Below are 26769 nucleotides of genomic sequence, written 5' to 3'. Positions count from 1 at the left end.
GCTGGTTCTCCCTGGGTCAAAAGCATATCTCACTTTACTTAATTCCTGATGGAATCCCTCCAGATGGAATTGACTTAATTCTGAATGAATGATCTGTCTTCTATGGTAGAGATGCTAGCAACCCTACAGAAACCCCGGTCCATCCGATGTGTCATTATGGCCCCCACATCTAGCACAGTATTTATCTAGTTCAGTATTTTCTAGAATGAGTTGAAAAAGAGAAACAGCCTGTAACATATATGTATGTTAATAACAATGATAGGATAATGGCCACAATGTGTAAACCATTAATTAGATCATATGCCTATAGGAAAGAAATGGCCTAACCCACTTTCAAATCCTGGATATGATCAAGAAAGAGATTTCACCGCTCTGCTGGGGACTCTAGATTTCACCCTGCAAGCTTTACTCTCAAAGCCTGCTGCCAGCTGCATTTCTCTACGTGAGGGTCTACAAGGCTCCTCAAATCAAATGTGTCCAAAGTAAAGTATTGTTCTCCCTTCAAATTCTGTTCTTCCCTCAGGCCCCGCCACCCACCCAGCTGCTCATCATCCCAGGTTCTTCTCACTCCTTCACAGCCCATCTCCAGGGTGTCAGTTCCACCTCCAACATGCTCCAGCCCTGGGTACTTCATGCCCTCCACAGCCCATCTCCAGGGTGTCAGTTCCACCTCCAACATGCTCCAGCCCTGGGTACTTCATGCCCTCCACAGCTCTGCCCGGCATACGTCACCATGAATCCTCACCCAGGCTACAACATGTCCTCTGCCTGGGCTCCTGCTTCCACTCCTCCCCTCCACAGGCCATCCTCCACCATGCAGTCAGCAGAAAGACTGAACACTATAAATCAAACCAGGGCATTCGTTCATTCAAAACCTCCCAGTGGCCTCCAGTAGTACTTAAAATCCAAACTCCTGACCACAGCCTACAAGGCTATGCGTAGTTTCCACCATTCAATGCCAACTTCATTTCACAGCACTCTGTCCTTCACACCCTACCCTCCGGCCACTGCGGCTTCTTTCTATTCCCCAAACTTCTCAAATGCATTCTCCATCTGGGGCACCTCTTGTATGCCGTCCCCAGGCCCAGATCCCCACATGGCTCATTCCCTCTCATCCTTCAGAACTGCGATCACACATTAACCTCTTCAAAGAAATCCAAAAGTGCTCCTGTTTGTTACTTTTCACATGCTTTCCAATCGCCCTGCCTTCTTCCTTCACAGGCTCTGCAACGGCTGGATGCCTGACTGCTCACCATACAATGGACACACAATGCCATAAGCAAGCAGTTTCCCTGGCACTGAGGATGTGGGTGCACTGACACAGCAAGATGGCACAGCGAAGTTACTGGGTGATCGATGACTCCCTTGTCTTTCCTGGGTCCCCCTTGGTCCATCAGAGATACTCAAAAAGAGCTACCTGAACAAAGAGGGTTCTAGTCAAGGTTGAGGAGCACTCATACAGACTGAGGTGCTCTCATGAAACCAAAGGCCAGGTAACAGCCACCTTCCTCCTCAGCCATTCTGTATCTTTCTTGTGGATGAGGCATGGATAGGACAGAGCTTCAAGTACTCACCATCAAGACCATTAGATACCTTTCAGGTAACCTGATACAAAGGGAAACTAAGAGCATGACATCTGTAACATATTCAGTTTTATTTATAAATATGACGACTGCTCACTGGTCTAGAAGCCCTCTTCACATGATTCCCTCCCACAGCTCTTAAGATCCGTTGAAATTCTCTTATGTATTCATTTCCTTCTTCACTGACTGACACGCCACTAGACCGGAAGCTGCATAAGGCCAGGAATCTCATCCAATTTGTTCACTGCTCTATTCCTAGCCCCAGGAACAGAGCTTGGTACCCAAAAGGTACTCAAGGCGTATTTGTTAAATGAATACACAAACAATAAATATTAAATATTTTCTACCTCTAAGTCAATAGCTGGAAGAACTGATTTATCTGATTGTTTAAAATCAAGACTCATCAGATGAATAAAGTAAGCCTAGCCCTTGAAGAAGGAGGCCAAAGACACTGGAATTTAACATCCTGCAAAAGGGAACACAAGAAAGTAAGAAAGGGCTGATTTTTAACAAGGCTAACTTCAAGAAACATAGAGACAAGGAGTAAGTCTTCATTCAGAAAAAAACAATGAACAACGACAAAAACAACTATGACCAGAAACATCCCTTAGACAGACATTCTTTACTCATTCATTTGAACATTACTGAGCCAGTACCCATTCCAACTTGCCTTGAGCCAAGTGCGAGGAAATTCAAAGACAGTCACAGGGCCTTTGAGGGTAGAGAGGTAAACAAGTAAGGAAAAGGTACCATGACCAAAGCTTACGCAGGGCATCAAAGCAGGGAGTAGACAAAGCCACTTGGGGAGGCTGGGAATATTAATAATGCTATACATTTATACTTCAAAAGACAGTTTCAGGAATTTCTTTTTTTTGACCCTCACCTATAACCCTGTGAGGTAGACGGGGGAGGTGCGATCAAGATAAAGAAACCACAGGTTCTAGATCTCCCATGACCTGCCCAAAGTAACACAGTCAGAGATGTGGGCAGAACTCCTACCTGGCCTCCCAACTCAAATCTGAACCACACAAAGGCCTCAGAGACAAGGGCGAATAAATCAAAACCAGAAATCAGGTCAGGAATATATAAAAATAATCATCACCCTGGGAATGCAAAAGAGCAGGAAGATAAGTAGACAGGTGAGAAATGATGGGAGTGAGTGGCACTGAAAGTCAAACGGCCAATTTCCCCATGAAGAAGCTCATTGCAGTCCCCTCCCATAGCAGTCCTGGTGAGCAGTAAGGAAGAGAGAGGGGGGACAAGTGCTGAACAAAAGAGCTCAGGCCTCAAACTGCCTCTGGGGTGGTGACTTTCAGCATTGGGCACAGACACACCAGCACACTACCTTACTATCATCACAAAGCCCAGAGAAGTACATTCAAACTAACCACAGAGAAACAACCAGCAGATACCTTTAGAGAGCTATGGGTCATTCCTGACTTTTTTTTTCTTTTTTCTTTTTGATTTTTTAGATTTAATTTATTTATTTAAGAGAGAGAAAAAACACAAGCCAGGGGAGAGGCAGAGGGAGAGAGAGAAGCAGGCTCCCCGCTGAGCAGGGAGCCTGATGCAGGGCTGGATCCCAGGACCCTGAGATCATGACCTGAATCCAAGGCAGACGCTTAGTAGAGTTAGTCACCCAGGCTCCCCCATTCCTGAATTTTTAAAGAAATCTTTAATTTCTCATTCTCCTTTACCACCAACCAAGAGCCAATAAACCGTTCCTATTATTTTTGCATTTTATCCAGAAAATAATCTATAAACCACACCAAAAGCTACCCTCTCCCACTCCTTTGTCCAGCTAAAACCTCTTGTTGACAGTTATTTCTCCCTATTTAGCTGAAAGGCAATAGCAAAGGTTGAGGGCAAAAACCTCCAGAGCAGACTGTCTGGCTAAAGTCTAGAAGCTACAGGGCCTTGGACAAGTTTTTTTTAAGCACTCTCTGCCTCAATTTCAATCTCAGAAATAGGGCCATCAATGGTTCCTACAGCGTAGGACTCCCGTGGGGATAAAATCAGCTTGTCAGAGTGCTTTCGGCATTATATACATGTTAGTTGCTTTGTAATTACCTAGCTCCTGACAAAGGCTGTCTCACTAGGTGGGAGTAACCAGCTTCACCTACCTGTGAAGCCATAAACTCAATGACTCATGAAACTCATACAATTAATGAGACTGGACTTATTAAATGGCACTTGATCCCAACACAGCAATAAGCACTACCAACAAACAAACCTATGAAAGCAATGGGATTATCCCTCCATTTCCTTCCACATATAATCCTTTTCAAAACCATTTCTACTCCTTTTTAATTGAGAGGATCATAATAGAGCCTCATGAAAACCTGCCTCAGCAGACCCCAGGAAGCACCAAAGGAGGGGGAAAGATCCTTATCCCACTCGGGAGCCCCAGTGGAAACCCTCAAAAGGAATAAGAAGCTCAGTTCAGTTCTTCCCCAGTAGGGAATTACACCCCCCCCCCGTCCTTCCTACTGCTCCATCCCTCCAGCTGCCCCCTCCACCAGAGAACTAAGAACCTTCCCAGCCCTGCCTACACATCCACATGTAGATGAAGATGGTATCATTTACTATTTTACTCAAATTCCCCAGACAATGGCACTGAAAGTATGATGCTCCAGATTACAGACGTTTATACAGAAAAAGGGGAAATAAACACTCAAGGTGAACTTGACAACTTAAATAAAACATAATTTAGAAATAGTGAGAACAAGGCTATGGACTCTGGGAAACAAACTGAGGGCTTCAGAGGGGAGAGGGGTAGGGGAATGGGATAGGCTGGTGATGGGTAGTAAGGAGGGCACGTATTGCATGGTGCACTGGGTGTAATACGCAACTAATAAATCATCGAACTTTACATCAAAAAAATTAAAAATTAAAAAAATAGAAACAGTGAGAACAAGGAAAATAAACTAGTCAGACATAAGACAAAAAACACTGACAACGGAAATGTCATTAGCAATGCACTGTTACTTAAAAGCTAATATGACTGGTGATTTCACCTTTTAACAACTGCCTTGGTCCTTATCCTCTTTCCCTCTTGTGGTAGTTTGTAAAAATGCCACAAATTATTCTTTACCTGAAGCCACACCTTTGGATGATGCACACCCGCAAATGATTTGGGGCAATCAGTCATGAGAAATATGACCCAGTGGTGGCTGGAGAACCTCACGTAGTGTCTGGTCTAAGGGATAGGAGGAAACTCATGGAACACAGCTGGACCCAACCCATAGTGGAGCCAACCCCAAGCAACCGGCAGCCAGAGGCAGAACCACCCCAGCCAACACAGTCTGGTGAGGAAGAAAAATAGACACTTGTTGCCATAAGGCCTATATAAGCCATGAGGTTTGGGAGGGGCTGTTATTCAACACTATTGTGGAAATGTTGATGGGGAAGAAGAAACCCATCACCAAGCAGCTTCGCTGGCATGAAGGCCAGCAAGCCCATGAAGAGATGCCCCCCAAGTATAACATTATAAGGAAAAGCAGAAAAAATGGATCTGAATAACAGAGGCTCCCCATCGATACAAACTTTCTGTCAACAGTAATCCATGCCAACCAGGGTGCAGGCAAGATTCCTTTTCCTGACACTGGCCAGTAGATTTTAGAACTTCTGTGTGTGCAGTACAACTGTGCCAAGCACAGATGAATGACCTGGAGCTTCGTACCTGGTAAGGAGTAAAATCCACACAATGAAGCCCTTTCGAGACTTAGCAAGTAATCAGGTCAGAAGACAGCAGGTATGCTGATTGTGCTTCAGTGGTAAATCAACACTTTTATCATCATCATTATTATTAAAGAGAAATACACATCTGAAAAATGCATCTATTCACAGACCTGAAAGCGGCCCTTGTACTGAAGATACGCAACTGCAAAATCCCGGTGTGGATGAAATACTAACTTACCTAGCAGATGAAACGCTAGGTAAGCCCAGTACATCAGGGCTCTGAAAGGAGACGTGGTCAAGGACGTGGTGTGAGAAGTCTGGTGGAAAAGGTGAATCAGGAGTTGGGCCTAGTCATCCCCCAAAGTCAGCTTGCAGGTAAGGACACCTGGCGTGACACCACACACCCCCCAACACTCCATCATGCAGTTATTTTGGGAAGTTCTCAAAGCCTTAAGAACTCAGAGTTCAAAGTCCATTCTGCAAACACACTTTTTCTGATGCCATGAAGACTTCAAATTTCAGAAAAATTCTCTCAAGTGCCATGTCTTCAATCCACATCCACTTTTAGGTATAAACATCATTGGACATATTGGACAGGGAATTACTCCTGGAGACATCCAGAAGTTAAGCAATAATGTACTGAAGATAACCATGACTCCACCCCACCCCAAAATAAAGGGAGGCCCTTGCTCCTGCACAACACCCAGCCCCTATTCCTCACCTCCCCACCACAAGATGCCTGACACCAGACTCAATCAATAGACAACCGTTAGACCAGGCACACACCAGGGATGTCCCCTCTCGCCTTCCCCCCTGGTTTCCATCCATGTCCCCAGAAATCCAAGTTTCCCACATGACCCACATCTCTAACTGTCCCCTCCATACAGCGCTGGGCATCACCTAATGTCACCCCAGCTTCCTAACCACAACTCTTCCACCCCCTATATCCAATAAAGCTTACCAAATCCCCTCTCCTGCACCACCTCCCTTCTGGCTCCACCTAAAACCTGGAGTCCCCTGAGGGGACTGCTTCCCTATAGACTGTCAGGTAAGCCCTTCATTATCCTACACCACATACCACCGGGCCCAAGATGAGGTCGCCATCTTCCCTGCTCACCACTGCAACATCCAGACCATGGCAGTGCTTCCCCTCATGCACACCAATACTTCCTTGCTACTCATACAACCAGTCTGCATGCTAACGAGCCCACCCACCCGAGCTGCACACAGTCTTTCACTCACCCCAGCATGCTCTCTGAAGATTTCAGGGCCTGGATCATTCTTTCTCTTGTAACTAGCACTGATTTCAGCATTTACAAAGGTCATGCCTGACTTACCCCAAAGAGGCTGTCTTCCACCCCCTCTCCCACCATGCATGTCCGCAGCACAGCCTAGACCCAGCCGCTGCTTGTTACCACCCCACTTTGGGGTCCTAATTTCGTTCCTCTCTCCTGTCACCTGCCATTTCTCCTTGTCCCTGCTCACCCCTTCTAGAAAGATAATTCTAACAACTCTTCAACCCTATCAGGTCCTTGAACCCAAAGACCCCACCATCTGATCACTATCTATGCTCCTTAAGTCTTCACCATCGTTTTCCCCAATTTGGTTTCTGCAGCCCATCTTTTTAATCAGCCCTTGCACATTGACCTCCAATGCCCTCCCTTTCCCCTTTCCATATTCACTCAAGAGAACCCCAGTCTCAGTTTCGACCCTGAATCAATTGAATGGATTTATGTGTTCACAGGCCATGTGCTAGACATAAAAAAGGATTTTTTAAATTGTTTTAAATATTGAATACATAAGTGAAAGAATAGGTTTCATAAAATGTAACTTGTGATATATAATAAAAAATAAATAAACACTTTAAACCCACCCACCCAACCAAGCATCCAAGCCAATCAGGCTTTTGCCCCACCATTCAAGTGAGCCCTATCCACACTGTTAATCCAATTTTCAGTCCTCTCCAGGGCCAACAGCATATACACACGTGCCTCTATGCCCAAACACCATCAGCCTGGCCCAAGAGAAGGAAAAGGCCCCTAGAACCCTGGCATAATGATTCTGGAAGCATACCGGGGCCTAAACTATATATTCCTATTTGCAAAAAAGTGAACCAAACTCATCTTTTAGCTTGGCTGATACTTTTCTTTCTTGCATACATTATAGCCATGTTGTATATACCAGATACAGTGCAAAATTTTAAATTCTTCCCTAAAAATATACATGTATCCAAAATTTTACCATGATTGATGATTCACTTCATAGATATTCTCCATAGCATTTAAACTAAAAAGTAAGAGTGGCCTGGAGAGACACTGTTGGTTTCCCTCCAGCCCCCCACTTCACCCACTCCCACAGACAGACATTTCCTCTTCCTAACAGAGGCCCTATCTGTTCTGGGCTCATCCTCCCCCACAAAGTCATGTCCTTCGGGGAGGCTGGCCTACCCCTGGCCCTAGGAGGAAGGACCTGATGCTGCTGAGCCAATTACAGTGCCAACAACGCGCCCTGCCAGTGATATGTTTAGGCCCAAGCCTGTGACCCAACACTGTTCAATAAGAAATGGGAAGAATTCTGATGACCATGTCTGGAAAAGATCCATTGTTTTTAAAGAGACACAAAGAAGAAGCATTTCCTCTTTTCCTGCCTCTGGATGTTGTTCTACCTAGGTGCAATGCTTGTAAGGGCTGCAGGCATTTTGCTACCTTGAGGACAAGCCTGCCACACTGAGGACACTAAGGATGGCAAGGCAGGGTGGCAGAGAGAGTCTGGACCCTCAACATCACAGAACTGCTGAGTGAATTAGCTGGCTCTGGGCCCACCCTGAACTGCCTTGGGGCTGCTGTTATAAGACAAAAAATTCCTTATCATTTGCATTCCGGTTTTCTGTTACCTGCATCCAAAAACATTCTTGGAAATACCAAAATAAAACCTGACAGTTGAACAGGAAACAATTATCAGAATGAGTGAAGAGGTTGTAAAAAATATCCATCCTACCAAGATGGATTCTTTTCATTTCTTTATACCTATAAGGTAAACTAGATCTAGAAAGCAAAATTCTTACAAGTCAGATATTAACACTTCTTATCCAGGACTGACAGTCCACACCTAAAAGTAATTCTATATGAAGATGTATCCCAATTACCCAGCGCTAAAGTTTCAAAAGTAGAGCTATTTTATTTAAACATTTTGACTTACATTTCTCAAATACAGGATCCTAAGACTTTCTTTTTAACCAATATGAAGTTCCAATATAACAAAACATAAATATATACCAATGAAATACAATGCTTAACAAATGTGCTTCATATACATTTTAATATATCTATTCCTTCCGTAGAATCAAGTTGCATCACACTTTTTAAGTCAATGCAAAATTGCTTCTACTTTTCTTGATCTGAATTGGGGCTAGCCTATATTACAGTCAAAACCACTCACCAGGGAGGGAGTCATTGGTAGAAATAAGACAGATAAAGCGGGAGCTAGCTGGTAACCTCTACCTGCACCCATCTCCAACAACTAAGGAAGCAGAAAAGTGGTGATGACGGCAGAGAGAGCCATCTGACTTATGTCAAATAATTATTAATAATTATAATAATGGCTTACAAAAAGAGCTTTGAATATATTAACTTAATTAAACCTCTAGTAGCCCTAGGAAGCAGGTACTGTCCTTATGGCCAGTGGTTGGTCAGGGAGGTTAGGTCACTGCCAGACTCCAACCCAGGCAGTCAGGCTCCCACACTGCTCCTCTAAATCCAACGTTAACAGGAAGTGACAGAGGAAGCACAGGGAAGCATAACTGGAAACATGATTTTATTTTTTAAAGATTTTATTGACTCATTTAAGGTACAGAAAAAGAGAGAGAGAGAGAGGGACAGAACGAGTGGGGTAGGGACAGAAAGAGAGGGAGAGGGGAAGCAGACTCCCTGCTGAGTGGGTAGCATGACACAGGGCTGGATCCCAGGACCCCGAGATCATGACCTGCGCTGGTCAGATGCTTAGCCAACTGAGCCACCTTGGCGCCCCAGAAACATGACTTTTTTTTTAAGCACATAGATCTGGTTGAAGTCACAGAACTAAAGAGTTACTGAATCTAAAAGTGGACCCAGAAGTTGGTTCACTGAGGACACCAAAGTCAGCTTGCAAGTGGAATGACCTTCCTCCTGGACTGGCTAAAAAGGTGGTCTTTCTATGAAGTTACCTCAGCAAAAGCTGAAATACCCTTCCCCAAGGGCCTCTCTTTACCTCCAGAAATCCATCACAATGTCCCCCAACCTGTCAGCAGCTACAAACATGGTCCCCTGCATACCTTACACAAGAAACTAAAGGCCTCTGGTCACCAGGCTGCCACTTTTCTCACTCCTGGGCCTCAATCTGCTAGCAGCATGGGAAGGCCAGAAACGCACAACCTGAGGATGGGCAGCAGGTAATTTGTTATACAAGTCCAGTGGAACATAAGACGGCCATTTAAGTATTATGTAAGTCTTCACTTAGGGATGTGGAAAAATATCCAAGGAGTGTTAAGTCAAAAATCTAGGCCTAGACCATGCATAATGACTATTCATGTAAAACTGTGTTTATGTGTGTTGCACACCCAAGACAGACACAGAGAGAGACAGAGAAGAGGATGCACGTAAGCAAGAGCAGGCACAGAAAACAAGCATAGAAAACAATGGGCATTAGAGGATTGCAGAATTTGAAGAGGTTTCTCATACTTAAATTATTTTTTGTATCATTCAAATGTTTATAATGACTACATTAAATTTCATAACCAAAACAACTATGTGCAACAACATGGATGGACCGTGAAGGCTTTATGCTAAGAGAAATAAGTCAGACAAAGACAAATATGTACTCAATGAATTCACCCATACATGGAATGAGTGAATGAATGAATGAATGAACAAAAGCAAGCAAGTACGCAAGCAAGCAAGCCAGCCAAACTCATTGAAAAAGAAATCAGACTTGCTGCTACCAGAGGAGAAGTAGGATGGGAGGGAGAACTAAAGAAAGGGGGGAAAAATAAATACACACACACACACACACACACACACACACACACACACACACACCTATTTTTTAATGTTGGGGGAAAAAAAAGCTGCCAGAGTGTTTTGGAAAGAGATCTTTTTCAGATATTTTTCAAAGCCTATTTACCATAAAAAAGAAAAGAACAACTCAGCAAACATGACACCACACTATAATGTTCTCCAAACTTGTCTTACTCTCCAATTTTGAAGTACACTCAAGACCCACACAATATATTAAATAGTATCATCAACAAGAAAAATGCCCCCAAAACAGCAAATAACTTAAATTTCTTCTGTCCAACACTGTAATTAAACTTACTCTATAACACATATGTTGTAGATAATGCCCTGAAATGACCTATTTATAGAGAACTTTTGCTGTCATTAGGGAAAGCTATGTTTCTCTGTCATTTACCAAAAAGTGTAGAAAAATAATAGAGCCAGGCAGAAAGAAATTATCTCTGCCCAGCCACTCAATAAATTGCACTGAGTTAGGGACAACCACATGCGTGACACCCCGAATGGAAAAGGTGATGACATTTCCAATCATGATAAGGTTCATTTACAAGACACGGCGGCCTTAGCACATATTCAGTCACGTTTCTTCGTTCTGTGTAAACCTGGCACCAACAAGCAACTGCCAGAAGAGAATCTCCATCGGTGCACGCTCAGCTACCAACATCAGTTCATAAAAATCACATCTTCTCAAGTTACACTGAGCCAGAGATCAAGACTCCCTCAGGTCTTTCCATTAAGAAACACAATATAAAGTACAAATGGGGCCCTAATTAGGTCAGTTCCTGAAATTGAGCCAACCATTGGCTTCTCTTTGCACTCATGATATAGATAAATCAATATTACCCTGACCGATCAACATTTTCCTGTGCTCATTCTTTTCTGGCACCTGGCAGATCTATCTCCACATTTTGTCAAAATCAGGGGTACTTTTTTGTTTTTTTTAGAGGAAGAGAAGGAGTGTGCACGCCAGGGGGAGGCGGGGAGCATGAGCAGAGGGAGACTGAGAGAGAGAATCTTATGCAGGAGCCCAGCACAGAGCCCAATGCGGGGCTCAATCTCACAACCCTGAGATCATGACCTGAGTCGAAATCAAGAGTCAGACGCTTAACCGACTGAGCCACCCAGCCATCCCACGGGTACTCTCTAATATATCTGCTTCTTGCCTCTTACTGAAATTTGGAGCAACATAGCAAGTCCACCTCCATACTGTTACAAGCTTGGACTGCTGTGTGGGCCCCGCTACATGGCCTCACAGCAGTCTAGCTTTCCTGTCCCATGGGCTGAGGTGTTCCCAGCCTGTCTTCTCATCACTGCTTGCTGCCACAATAAGGACAGACATGGGCCACATGTGCCCACCTTCTGCAAAACCTGCTTCTGCCACGGCTTCCACAGCTACTCGTTTCTCTTCACCAGCACCATTTCTTTCTCTTACCTCTTCCCTTTTCTGTCTTCAGTCACTACTCAGTATTGGGGTGAAGGATCACACTTTTTATAAAGTAAGTCAAAAGAAAAGAAAGGCTTTACAAAGAAAGGTCCTGAAGTTCAACTCAGGTCACTCCCTTGCTCATCCTCCCCCTAGGGCTCCCCATCTCACCTTAGTTAGAGGAAAATCCCAAATCCTCAATGAGACCTACAAGCCCCACCTGGTCCTACCCTTTCCTCGCCCACCCACAACTCCTCCAACTCTACTGACTTCCATTAGATTCTCAAGCCTATTAATGACTCAGAGCCTTTGCACTTACTGTTCCCTCTGTTTGGAACACTACTCCCATAAATAACCACCAAGCTATTCCCTGCTTAACCCGATCTTGACTCTAACCCCTCTTCAGAGAGGCCTTCCCTGACCCTGCTGCCTAGACCAGCATACACACACCCCTATCAAGCTTCATTTTTCTATAATCATTACCTGAAATTATACATTTACTTGTTATTTATTGTCCATCTCTCCAAATAGAATGAAAATCTCATTAAATTGGAGGTTTATTTGGCACACAGCAAACCGTCAGTATCTACCTGTGGAATGACTTAAAAAAAAATGTATACTAACAGACAGAACTCAAAGAGTGGCAAATCCATTTATTAAAAGGAAAACCCTTACTTCCCTCAAATTAGATAAATCCTCAAATATAACTCCCACAGTCTTAAGTAGAACTTATTAAATGTCATGTAAAGTTTTCTCAATGCCCCAGGATTATCAACACAAAAGTCAATGCCCTTGTGATATATACACGGGCATGAGCAGAGATACGAGCAGTACTATTTTGTGTGGGAATGTATCAGAATGCCTTTCCAGAACTACTTTCTCAGGAATATATGAGCCAGAATGAGATTCAGTTTCTAGGAACAGGGCAAATGATATCCAGGCCAGCCAAGCAGAGTACACCATCTCCCACGGGAATGGGCCCATGACCCAAGTAAAGCCAATCGGCATGGTCTCAGGACCTGGGGCCCTAGAAGAGCCACACTCTTCTCAAGGGTCACTAGCTTTCCGGGACCATCTCTCCTGCACCTGGAAGAGTCAGCCTGAGAATGAAGGAAAACCACATAAAGGAAACAAATGGACATAGAACCAAGAGTGGAAGGAGTATTTTTCACCGAGCGGGAGGTCAAAAAAGAGAGTGGAGGTGAGAATGGGTGAGTGTCCTGGACTCCACTTACATCCCTATTAACAGTCATATATACTTAAAGCCAAATGTTCCCCTACAGTAGTTGTGTGTATCATTAAATCTCCCCCTTCTAAGTTAGTTTGAGTTTCTGCCACTTGCAACCAAGAGTCCTCACTCATACAAATATGCTCAACATATACAGCTGACCCTTGAACAATGCAAGGATTGGGACTGTCTACTCCCTGCAAGCAACTTTTGACTCCCTCAAAACTTAACTCATAACAGCCTACTGTTGGCCAGAAGCCTCACCAATAACATAAACAATTAACACATATTTTGTATGTATGTAATATGCACATGATATGCTGTATTCTTACAATAAAGTAAGCTAGAGAAAAGAAAATATTATTAAGAAAATCATAAGGAAGATAAAATACATTTACAGTCCTGTACTGTTATTATAAAAAAAAAAATCCACATAGAAGTAGATCCATGAAGTTCAAACCTGTTGTTCAAGGGTCTATTGTACTATCACTCTGGTGGAGCAGAATGATTTTTAGGAGGGAAAAAAAAAACCCTCAGCTGGTTAAACACACACACACAGATGGTTGCCAGGGGCTGGAGGGAGGAGGGAATGAGCGACTGCTTAATGGGTACAGGGTTTTCTGTTGGAGTGATAAAACTGCTCTGGAACTAAACAGAGGTGTGGTGATTACACAGCACTGCAAATGTTCTAAATGCCACTGAATTGTTCACTTGAAAATGATTAATTTTACAGTATGTGAAATTTACCTCAATAAACAAAATTTTAAACGTGAAAACAATGCTGCAATGCATTTCTTAATCACCTTTAAGTAAACCTATCATCATTTTCTACAAAAGGAAATTAAGTCAAATGATATGTACATTTTTTAAGACCATTGGCGCATACCAACAAATTACTTTCCAGAGAGATCATACCAAATCAGAATCCTATCAAAGGTGTATTGGAAAGCAAATACGGATAACCGGGAGGAATCATTAAGGGAAGAAACATACACAACAGCAACTTTGCTAAAATCATCGGTAGATTCTTTTTTATTTGTAAGTTTATATATCCTAGATAACTGAAGTGACATTTAAAACATTGGTTCTTGTCATTTCTTCATTTGTGACATATATATGTATACTTTAAACATCTGTTCTAATTTCTCCTATTAATGTGTAGGAGCTCTCGATGTACTGAGGTTATAACTACATCCTCTCCTATAAATTTCAAATATTTTTCCAGTTCATTATTTACTTACTTCAGTCAAAATGATGTCTGTTTCTGTACATATTTATTTAAGGAGCAGGAAGAGAGGAATGGAACCATTCTTTCCAAAATAAATAGGTGCAATCTGACACACACACACACACACACACACACACGAGGTGATATTTTACTTCTACCCCGAAGTTCAGCATAAGTTCTACAACATCAGCCGAACTAACCCAAACACATCCTTATCTTATCATATATAAAATCCATGGAAAATAGAGGTCTACACTGTTTACACCAGAAATATGACCAGACATAAATAAAACACGTTAATCCCTTTAGAGAGTTGTAACGAGACAACATATGTCATCTGTTCCCCTCTTTTCCATGCTGTCTTAAAAATACTAACAAAGGTCTCATTGAAAGAATTTTTACTAGTTACAACCTGTCCTTTTGGGGGGATAGTGACTCAGTTTTGGTTTCTGTATATTTGAAATTTTATAATAGTGTCTCTGCAATTTTGTTTCCATGAAAGAAGCCTCACCCAAGCCTATCCTTACCCACAGCCCTCTGGTCCGGCTGCCCCTCTCCCTGGACCTCTTTTCCCAACCTCTTCTCCCTTTTGTCCACACAAATAGTCCTTTCTTACAGCTGTTCCCCTTGGGATCAGAGGGTGGGTCTGATAATGAGTGCACGTACACAAGGGAGAAGGTTACGGGGCTCCTTTGAGAGGCCTTAATTCTTGCTCTCAAATCATTACTTTAATGATGGGAACATCTGGCTTGTGAAAACAATCTTTGGCGCAGGAAGGCTTTTAGAAAATTTTCAAAACATCAGGTGGCTGCTACTCCCCCACAGACTTACATCCGTCTATTTGGAAATCACATTTTGGGTTTGTTTGCTTTTTTAATAGTTATTTATTCTAGACTTGGATTGCAAGTTCTGGCATCCCCAGCACTGTGTATAGCCCCTGGCACCTATTCTGTCTGGATAAAAAATAACTGCTGAATGAACAAGGGAACTGCCTGGGTTCAATTCCTGACTCCGTCACTTACCAGCTGCATAACCTTGAACAAGATACTTATCCTGAGTCTCATCTGTAAAATGAGGATAATAATATTACCGATCCCATTTGGGAGGATTACATGAGTTAATTCATGTAAAAGTATTTCTGGCAGTGTTTGGCACATGGAGAGTGCTGATTAAATGCTAATTACTACAATTACAAATAAGGAAGTATGTTACCAAAAGCAATCAAGATGAACAAGAAGCCCTTCATGTTCTCAGTGTATTTATCAACCTGTAGGTGATATCCTGCAGACACAAAGCCAAAGGCCATAAATGCCAAATGCAAAGTTCCAAATGCTATGGGAATTCTGAGGAAATAGCACTTCAGGGTGGAGGGATAAATCGAGTTTATGTGGAAGATGGAGTGTGCTCGTGCTGTCTCCTGGAAGGGTTTTAGATGGTAGGATGGGCAACACCTTCTGGGAAAGGGACGGTGTGTCACTTTGGGCTCTCTGAGAAGTAGACACCAAGACAGGATTACACATGTAGGAGACTGATTGGGGGAACTGTCTGTGAAGGGAAAGGGGAGAGACCTGAGAAGGCAGGGAGAGGATTCAACCACAGTGCAGGTCTGACCCCCTGCGAAGGAGAGGGGGATGGAAGGAGGGTTGGGGAAGAAGAATCTCAGACTCCAACTCAGTCCTGAGAAGGTCTTGACCACACCCATGTGGAGTCCTCAAGCCAAAGTCACCCTTCAGAGGCATGTGGATCTTGCATGAGTGGACCACATTAGTACTCCTGCTTGCTCAGTAACTGCAAGTAACCCAAGAGAAGCTTAGCTTTGGCTAAGCTTTGCTGGTGAATCAGAGAGCAGCAGCCGGAGCTATTAGTCAGTCATGATCCCCACAGCAGAGACCTGAGCGGCACATTCTCATGGCTCCCACGGTTGGGCACAGGCAATGTCACTAGTACCTATGTGTCCTTCAAACCATGGTTGAAGTTCAGTGAATATGTGCCATCACATAAAATCAAACACAAGACAACATCAAAGGGCTCCTTATCGTTTAAGCTAAACCATGGTTGCAATAGCGAAATTACGTATTTACTGTTAAAAATTACAACTACTTTTAAAATATCTCTCAGATGTGGTTTCAGTTTCTAAAAAAATATAAAAGACATAAAAATGGATATGAAATATCTCTTTTGTAAAAATCACAGTTAAAAACTTGAAATGGGCATTCAGAACTAAGTCAGAAACAAAGCCTGACTAAGAATCTAAAAGGTAAGTCCTTTCTGAACTGGTAGCTTAAGGCAGCATATTGATCCAATGAGAATATTAGAAAACATTTTGCAAAAGCACATCTTATGTGACGTTAAAACGCATTCAAGGCAAAAATGGAGATCAAAATTACCCCTAACCACTAGAGCCACACCCAGTAGGACAGACGGTCACACAGTTGAGAGACACGAAAGAAAGAAGACTGCTGAGAACACAGCACTTCCCTGGGCCCATCTGCTGCAACTGGGATACATGGTCACTGTGCGGAAGGCCAGACAAATGTGCCCTACCTGAACTGTCCTCGTTTTATATATATACATTCCCCGGCTTCTGGCCCAGTACTGAATGCATAAGTTAAATGCATTTATGAGATTGCTCGCCAAAAGAACAACAATAAAAAGTCTTACAGATTACAGTATTTCCTTTATTTTAAGGGGATGCATGGCACAGAAGAGGGAACAAGACATCCTCAGTTCCTATCACCTCACCAGCAAGAAAACTGACTCAGCAGTTGGTTGACTCTACCTCTTACCTTTGCAGAGAACACACAAGCCATGCTGTGAGAGCTCCCTCCACATCTAGGACCCCATTCTTAATTCCTCCAATTGGCCTTAGAGGAAGCAGTGTCCCTCTTGTCAAGCCTGATCTCCTGTCCTACACTCTTGATCCCACTGAAGACCCCACCTTTCTCCATCTGTATTCCCTTTCTCTGCACTGTTTCTTCAATTTTGCTCTTTTATTAGTTCCTTTTTCTACGTATATATACACGGAAATTTGCTCAGCTCTTAAAAAATATGAGAAGCATATCCACACATCTGCACCCACCCATCCATCCTTGATCTGGGATTTCCCCCCTCTCTTTCAGGCATATTAATCTGTATTCTTTCCATCCCATGACCCAGAAATAGGACTCAAGCTAACTAAAGCAAAAACAGGGTGTTATTGGCACCTGCGACCGAGCAGCTCAGGGGTGGAGATGGCACAGACATGGCGAACCTCTCAGCTCACACAGGTCCAGTGCGCTTGTCTCACCCTCCATTTCTCTGCCCCACTTCCCCTGATTATGAATTCGATTTGAGGTAGGTTCCCTCTACTCTGGGGAAAGATGAATGCTGGCAGCCCATGCTACACCCTCAGGGTTTGCAATCCAAAAGGAAGGAAGCTCTCACTTTCCCGGGACCCATGTTTCAATATCAGGGAGTCTGACACTCTCAGGCCACTCACCAAGGGGACATGTCAGATTTGGCTCCTATTCTCTACCTACGTCTTCCTGGTTCCCAACATCTACACACACCACAGAATAAAAGCCATTGTACACGTGGGGCACCTGGGTGGCGCAGTCGTTAAGCGTCTGCCTTCGGCTCAGGGCGTGATCCTGGCATTATGGGATCGAGCCCCACATCAGGCTCCTCTGCCACGAGCCTGCTTCTTCCTCTCCCACTCCCCCTGCTTGTGTTCCCTCTCTCGCTGGCTGTCTCTGTCAACTAAATAAATAAAATCTTTAAAAAAAAAAAAAAGCCATTGTACACGTAACTCCATGGTGGCCACACCATTACCTTCACACAAGTTCCTCTCTCTGCAGTCCCTTCATCCCCGACTTGTCCTCTGGGAAAACCCCGTATTCGTCATTCCAAACCCACCTCGGACCTCATCTCCCTCAGGAAGAAGCACTGGCGACTCTCCAAGAGGCCTCTTTGCTGTGCCTCCTCTGCACTGCGTGTGTGGCCACCTCTACGGTTTCACCCGCTCCACCGAGGCACTAACACCTTCATGGGAAATGTAGTTGCTTCTGTGTCTACCTCTCCTATTAAACCAGAGGTCCTGGGCTTCTGCCTTATTCATCTCTGAATACACAGCCCTCCTGAGCTAACAGACAGACAGACACAGACACACACACGCACTCACTCACACACTCTTGAAAAAAATGTCTGTGGAACTGAAATTTTTTTAAAATCCAAAGACAGCATAGTTGTCTACCACATTTATAGATTATTAATTTTACAGTACAATAACATATTCCTCCTTTAAAGCATAATTTAAAAACTTAAATTGAATCAATTTGCTATTTTGATAGTCAATTTTTTTAAAAGATTTTATTTATTTATTTGACAGAGATAGAGACAGCCAGCGAGAGAGGGAACACAAGCAGTGGGAGTGGGAGAGGAAGAAGCAGGCTCACAGCAGAGGAGCCTGATGTGGGGCTCGATCCCATAACGCCGGGATCACGCCCTGAGCCGAAGGCAAATGCCTAACCGCTGTGCCACCCAGGTGCCCCGATAGTCAATTTTTTAAATAAACAATTCTCTACGGTTTTATCTATGGAAAGATCAGTACTCTAAACAGCTAGTAAAAGTATTTATGCCCAACGGGAAGTAAAGCACTTACAAACAAAATAAAAATACAAATTATAAAAGTTTACATCAAAATATTCTGGGCCAATCAATTAGCTCTTTTCCCAGAATAAAAGGAGGAAGTCAACCATTTTCAGTTGTCCCAAACAAAACATCTGAGCTCGATTGGACTTTTATCCTAGGTTCACCCTTCTCTCATCAGAACTCCAGACATCCCCGAGCCCTCGAGGCAGGCATTGGTGTATGTGTGATACACATATCTGTGTCCAAAGTTCATCTTACATTTAAAAGCTACAGATATAAAACGTCAGTAATTGATGAAAAATTAGCAAAGGGAGCCTTATGGCAAAATGACTTTGCTTCAAACAAGGCTGAATGAGAGAGACAAAATAAGACTGCCTGAGGAGACTGAAATGACACCTCGGGCTCTGCTCTGGTTGTAGAATGTCGTTTGGCACTAACGTCCATGCAAATATTTTACCACCTGCTAGGCCCGCCAAGGGCACAGAGAGGCCAATGAACAGGAAAACACAAAAGGAGTCTTTTTATCTTCTGCCATGCTGAAATCAAATATAGCCTCAAGTCTCCCGAGAAGAATCTAGTAAAACAGACCACGAAGAGAGCAACACAAGTCAAAGCAACATTTTTGGGAGACATGCAAAAACTCTAGGGCTTTTGTTTACATATTAACATTCACTGTGGTGGGTAAATATATTTTCTGATATATAAATATACTTTTGAGTCGGATAACTAGCAGAGGCATAACATGGGCTTTATAATCAGGAATCCCAGCTCTGCCACTTCCCAACTGGGTGCTCACAGACAAGTAGTTACGCTCGCTGGGCCTCAGTTTCTTCATCTACACTTTGAGGGTAGGAACACGACCTGCATCAGAGGTTGTGGGAAGATTTGATGGAACCATGAGGACAATAAATAACCATACCACAGCTTTCTATCCTTCTATTAAGTTCCAGACCCCATGTCCAACAACCTCCTAGACATGTCCACTTGGATCTTGCCCTTTTCTCAAACTCAACACCCCTAACATCAAATTCACCTTCCCCTATCATTAGCCAGGATCTCCTCCTAACTCCTCTGGCCCTCTCCCTGACACTCCCGTTCTCCAAAATGCCTACCGCCAATTATCAAATTACACGAATGTGTTTATTGCCACTCGGACTACAGTGGAAATGGTCGTCTCAATCCTTGCTGCTAGCAGGCTCATTGGGAGCAACACTTAGGAAAGAGCACAGTGAATCAAGCCAGAAACACGTTCAAACCCAGCAATTTGACTTCAATGGAATCTGTCCTAAGGAAATAACACAAAATATAGAAAAAGCTGCTTCCCAAGATGTTTTGAGTGGTATTATTCATATCAGAGAAAAAAGTACAAAAGAAAGAGAGAAAGGAAGGAAACAATTTAACAATCCAGGAAAGGGTAAGCTAACTTACGGTACAGTTTCAACAAATGTTTGTAGTTAATAAAAATGAGGGGGAAAAAATGAGAGGAACATGCTAATAATAAAATAAGTTTAAATGGCAACATTTAAAATTGTAAGTGAACTTGTCCCTACCTAATGCAACAGATGCTTTAAAGGAAATATACCAAAATGTTCCATTTTACTCTGTCAATATATAGAGAGTATTTGTGAAAAACTGTTCTCTCTTCTGTGGTTCGAAATATTTGGCCCAAGCCCGATGTCACTTGATTTGCCTGGACTATGGCCTCTTATCCCAGATCTCTTCTCCTTCAGACTGATCACTCCTCGCCTGGCTTCTACAAACCTGTTTCATTATTTTACTTAGGCAATCAATGCTCCTGCTGCATTGGTCCTTTGAAATCGCACCACCCCCCTCTATTCATGGAGCATCTTAGTTCAGACCTTTGTCATTTGTCTCTTCCCTTGCTGCCAGCAGTGTCACCTGTCCCATCACCCCCCAATCCATTTTCCTGGCCTTGCTAACAGGCAGGCAGCTCTCAAATCTTATCATTTGACCTACGAAGAGTTCTTCAAGCGGGCCCTCTCACTTGCGAGGTAAGATACAAGCTTCCAACTCAGACAAACAAGACCTTTTCTGATCTAGCCCCCAAACTGCCTCAGCTTCTGCCTGTCAGGCCACCACTCCTCTCCCCCCACCAAGATCCCCCAGTCCAACTCATTCTCCTGCCCCTACCCCTGGCCTACATAGCACTCTAGTCACACATCTGACACTGTGAACACCCTCAGGGCAAGAATTCTAGCACTCCATCTCATGACCAACATCACCTTGTGACTCCCTCACTGGACTGGAGGGGGAGCAGCCTGGTGTTCCTCACCTGTCTACATCATTGCCACGTGTATTTCACTATCAGCTCCCATCTCCCCTTGCCTGAACTGTCTTCCTGCTGCCCCTCCCAAATTCTAACTTTGCTCTGTCCAGTGTGCAGCCACTAGCCACATATAGATACTGAGCTCTTAAAAACCAGCTAGTTTGAAATGAGACGTGCTATAAGTGTACAAAACACACTGGATTTCAAAGACTTGGTATGAAAAACAGAACGTAAAATATATTAATATCCTATATTGATAACCTGTTGATACGATACAGATTAGATCTGCAGGATTAAATAAAATGTATTATTAAAATTAATTTCACCTGTTTCTTTTTACTTTTTTAAATGTCGCTACTAAAAAATTTTAAGTTACACATGTGGCTCAGTAGTCTAGCCATCCTTCTGGGACCAGCATGAGTAAAACTCCTTCAAGACGCCCTTCTGTTTGTGCCATTCTTAATGCTCTTTTTTGACCCCTTGAAATCCTATAATGGAGTCCAACATATAAGCTGCTATCTAATTACATACCATACTATATGCTTACTATTACATCAATTCTTCTTGCTACATCAATACTATCTCTATATGGGGATTTGTAGTGGGTACCCAACTTTTAATTAAACATGTAATCTTTGCTGGAGCAAGATAGCAATGCACAGAATTTTTTTTGGTTTCTGGTTGGTTTTATTTACTCATTTACTCTCCCCTTGATGATTTCAACCATGCAGGGAGAAATGGAAGTCTGAGGACCTAATAGCTCTTTGTTCTACCTGTAATTAACACAATACATATAGGCCATTTAGTCCGTAGCTTGGCCCCCTGTAAGGTCTGTCTGCACCTCAGTCTCCCTCCTTGTCAAATAAAGTTAATAACTTCAGGCCAATCTACAATATCTAGCCAGATTAAAGTAGCTAAGCAAGTTCTAACTGGAGCCATTACCATGAATGTGTGTCTCTCAGCCAATTGTCTTAAACACAGACTAATTTCTATAGAGAGAGAACAAATTCATAGCAATTATCAAAATATAAAGGGTGGTGTGGGAAAGTACCTATCAAAATACTTGTCCTATCCTATTAATGATGGGATGCAAGTAATGGCAGAGGAAACTTTACATGTCTGCTGAAACCTGAAGTAGTTCATACATTATACTTGGAATAACCTGTACAAGGTAGACATTACCAGACCCATTTGACAGAGTAAAGAAACTGAGGTTCAAAGACAGGCTAAGTAACCAGCCAAAGTGATGCAGCCACAGGCTGCAAATCCAGATCAATGGTATCATCTTTGTATGTAAAAAAGAACATCTTTATTATCGCTTGAAGACGAAACAGGTGAAAAGCAAGAGTATTACATAAATATGCAAATAAAAATACAACAATAATGTCCATTCATTTCCTTCAAATAGTTTTCTTGATCTTGGCTAATTCCTGTCTTTCAGATCAGGAGGCCATTTTTTCTAAGTAGACTTTTAAGTAGCAAATAAATAGAGTATATTATGTGTCAGGAACTAGTACCTTAAGGAACTGTTTTTCTTTAAAGTCTTTACACCACAGTTGTTAGCGTAAGTTTACGTTAGACATGACTAGATTTGTTCAGACACATTTACAAAAACGTAGTCCCTACAGATAAAGATTGCAAAAATAAAGTACACTGGGTCATTCCACAAACTAATACATCCACAAAAAGCAACCTAATATCAAAGAACCTCTCTATGTTAAAAAACTGAAGTCCTAATGAGCTCACATGAAATGAAAAAAGAAAGTTCCTCAAAATAAGATACTGCACCTTAAAGTGAAACAACAATTACAGAGCCTTGAAAATGAACTACTTTCTCAGAATGGTAACAATGTACTGTGCATCTCTAAGAAGCCAAACTGATCTAGGTTTAATTGATTCTGCCTTTACAAAATGGAGCGAACTTAATCCTGCAGACCGAGAACAAAAGTTCGAATTCTCTACCACAGAAAAAGTTCCAGAGTATCAAATGCTTTAAAATACTGTACAACTTTCCTTTATCAAAAATGTCCCTGCAGTAGGTGTTAATCAGTCACTACTAAGAACTCTGCACAATGCAACCTGTGTGTGCATGAGATTTTACTACAGGGAGGAGACACTTCAGTTTACCAAGGACACCACACTTCACTTTCAAAAGTCTTGAAAACTAAAACTAATCCCTCTTAACAGTAAGTAATTAATTTACATTTCATTCCAAACTGAACAAGATAGTACAGATCTCAAGGAATCCGAGAATGTGAATAACTTGGCAAAACCAGATGTGTGTGTGTGTGTGTGTGTGTGTGTGTGTGTGTTTCCTCAGAGGTATTTCACAGGGTATAAATAGAAATAATTAGCAACTTTTAATCCCATGAACAAGATCTTTATTTAAAATTCTCACATATAAAATGAATTCTTTTATGTCATATTTCTTCAAGTGACAGACACATTAAGACTATGTGTCCTAAATCGGGTGCTTTTTCCTCATTTTAAGAATAAAAAAGACATCTAGAAGAAACAAGGTGTCCTTTTCTCAGCCCCCCAAAACACTACAGACAGCACAGGTGTTTGGTCCTTCACAAAAGTTAAGACTAAGTAGGTAAGAAAATAGAAAACAAAACACAGCCCAGCAAAGCAGCTAGAGATCACATGCAGCAGGTGACAGGAAGCCTTGTGGACACTTCACAGCCACAAGGATGAGCTTCATCTCAGGTCAACCGCCGGCCCCCCTGGCCTCCACAGAACCTCCACCCAGCAGTCCATAAAAACGAAAGAAGGCAAATAACTATCACTGTCATCCTGGCAATAAAGAAGCAGCCGCCTCCTTGAACCCAGGAAAGCCACCCCTCCCTCCAACAGAAAGGAGGAGCCTACTTCACACCAAGGACACAAAGAAACCCAAGCAGCCAGACCCAAAATAAAAATAAAAATAAAAATAAAAATAAAAATAAAAATAAAAATAGGAGCATAGGAAGAGAGATGACATTTAAATTAAATTTATCCTGGGAGCGCTCCGAGGCTCAGCGTATTTGAAAACTCCGACTCAAAAGTAAAAATAAAATTTAAGGAAAGGGGTCCCACAAAAGAGATGACAGTTCAATTAAGTCTGTGCTGGGAACACTTGGAGACTCAGTCTACTTAGGGCCTCAGAGTCAAAAATTAAAGTTAAAAAACGAGAGGGGAGGGTGGGTGTGTGGGTGTGTGTGTGTGTGTGTGTGTGTGTGTGTGTGTGTGTAGAAGCTGGAGTGCAGGATTTGGTGGGGAGGAAAGAGTCAAGGCTCGGCTGGCCTCGAGGTGACCTGGCTCGAATCCTGGGTAAGTTTACACTCTGGGCGACAGAGCAAACCCCAGGGCCAGAGGGCCTGCTGTCAGAGAACAATGCTGGGCCAGGGAAAGGAGGGTCACAGGCCACCCCTTCCCCATGCCCTCTGCATCCCAGGCCTGACCCTCCTCGGACCCACGTCCGGGCGGTAACCCCGAGCCCGGCCCCCCAGAGCGCTCCTCACCCTGCAGTGCCCGCAGGTGCTTCAAGCGCGTCAGCACATCCTTCTTGGGGTCCAGCACCTTCTGCGTGGACTTCACATCTCCGTGGCTCCTGCGAGAGAACATCCCGCTGCGGGGAACCCGGGCCCGGCCGGGGGCGGGGGGGAGGAGGAGGCGCCTGCGCCGCGCTAATCACTATATAGGGTCTGGGTCGGCGCGTGTCGCGCGGGGCACTCGCCGCCCCCCGCTGGGCAGCCATCGCTGCAGCCCCCGCCGCTTCAATTGTGGCTCCAGGAAGGAGGGGCGGGCCAGGTACGGCGAAGGGCGGGGCGGGAAGGCGGTGTCGGCGCGGACCTCCAATCAAGTTGGTGTGTCTTAGGCACGATGGAAGTAAATGGGCTGGGTCTGAGCACGTCCCTCCTCCTCAACTTGCTGTGTGCCCCACGGCCTTTAGAGAAATGTAGTTCTCCAGGAAGCGATGCGCGGTGACTTACCTTTCCAGTGTCCCCTAGGCACTGGATGGCCTCTGACCACTCCCCCCACCCCCCACCCCCACCCCTAACCCTGAGAGGCCCAGTGCTCCCAAAGCTTCACCCCTTGGTCCATTCTACCAACCGAGTTTCTTCTAGTATCACGTGAACAAGAAGAACATCTCAGTAAGAAAATTTCAAGGCTTTTAAAATGCAAACTATTTTGCCTTTTGACTTCTAGATTCACACCAAGGAGGGAAGTCCCTTTGACCACACTAAAATCAGAGGTCCAATTTCACCCTAAAATAAATGGGTTTGGCGTCAGGAAGGGCATCCCTAGACGCTGGGTGAGGAGTCCAGCCAGTCCCCTTGGTTTGTGGGGTCCAACTTCACTTGGGGTATTAGGTTCCCTTGCTCAGAGGGCTCTTCAGGATCTTGTGTCTTGCTTTGCAGGAATAGCACGTTCTCTGTGTTGTGCAAGGCTGCATAGCAATCCAGTAGCAGAACCAGAACCTGAGGGACCTGACTCTCAGACTGGTATGTTTTTTAAGGCTCGGTGCCTGTAACCTGGAGCAAAAATATGAGATGGAAAATGGCCTGGAGATTCCTTACAAACGATCTGTAGGATTATTTACTGGCATCTGGATCCTTTGATGCTCCAAATTTTGACAGCATTGGAGCGAGTACTTAAGCTGGCTGTTTAAAATCATATGCTTTCCATCCAATTGGGACAACACAACTTTTTCTCATTCAGGGGAATCTGTAACTTGGGGGAGAAGCCAGAGATTTACATAGTTTTTTATTCTCATAACTAGCATAATATATGGCCTCTAGAAGCACTCACTTAAAGTTTGTTAAATAAAATGGAATGGAAGTTAAAATAGTCCTGTTTATCTCATCCAGGCAAGCAAAAACATATCTTCTAGTTGTTAGAGCCTCTCTGTTTTTAGAGTTGTCAAATAGCATTGATAGAACCAGGATGTATTCATACAAAGGAATATTATTCAGCTCTAAAAAGGAATGGACTACTAATAAACCCAATAACATGGATGAATCTCAGATCTAGATATGGAAGCCCCACACTCAAGATGATGCCAGCCTGGGTCCCCAGATGACAGCTCAAAAAGGGCCACAAACCCTCCAAGACTGTTGCAAGAGAGAACTAGCCTTTTCTTTTAAGGCATTTTGAGTGCCTTTGTCACAGTACTTAGCCTGTACCTGGTTGCACATAGTACGTCACAGTATTCACTGCCCCATCCCCTTAGAAGATACCTTTGATTGAAAAAAATAGGATGCACTTGCCTTAGGGAATTCAAATTGTCTATCATACAGCAACCTGTCATTGTCATCGAACATTTATTGAAGACCTGCTATGTGCAAGGCATGAATCTAAAACTTGGAGATAAAAAGATGTATAAGATGCAGTCTCCTGTCCCCCAAGGCTTTCAATCTAGTTGAGGGGCAGAACAACTAAATAAATGAAGAGATAAAGAACAACATACAGTAAACATGTGACACTGTCAAAACTTGGTAGTATTAGAAACAGGTATCTGTGTATTAAATTAATCTCATCCATTATACCTACCTTTTACTTAAAGATGAAAATGTAGAACTCCGGGGTGCCTGGGTGGCTCAGTCAGTTAAGTGTCTGACATTGGTTCGGGTCATGGTCCCGGGGTCCTTGCTCAGCAGAGAGCCTGCTTCCCCCTCTG

General features: G+C 43.4%; 1 pseudogene across 1 annotated transcript in view; it reads right to left on the bottom strand.

Annotated features, from left to right (window-relative positions):
* LOC123778722 (ral GTPase-activating protein subunit alpha-2-like) overlaps positions 1-24952 on the bottom strand; it is a 104202-nt pseudogene extending 79250 nt beyond the window's left edge. Inside the window, exon 1 of the transcript XR_015720970.1 lies at positions 24611-24952. The product of XR_015720970.1 is annotated as a ral GTPase-activating protein subunit alpha-2-like (transcript). The remainder of the gene's footprint in view (positions 1-24610) is intronic.
* Positions 24953-26769: the final 1817 nt, after the last annotated feature.

Source organism: Ursus americanus, chromosome 22 (genome assembly GCF_024610735.1).
Source record: "Ursus americanus isolate L20-20 chromosome 22, mUrsAme1.1.p, whole genome shotgun sequence".
Taxonomy (NCBI): Eukaryota; Metazoa; Chordata; class Mammalia; order Carnivora; family Ursidae; genus Ursus; species Ursus americanus.
Note: the sequence above shows the minus strand (reverse complement) of the source record. Positions and strands in the feature narration are given on the sequence as shown.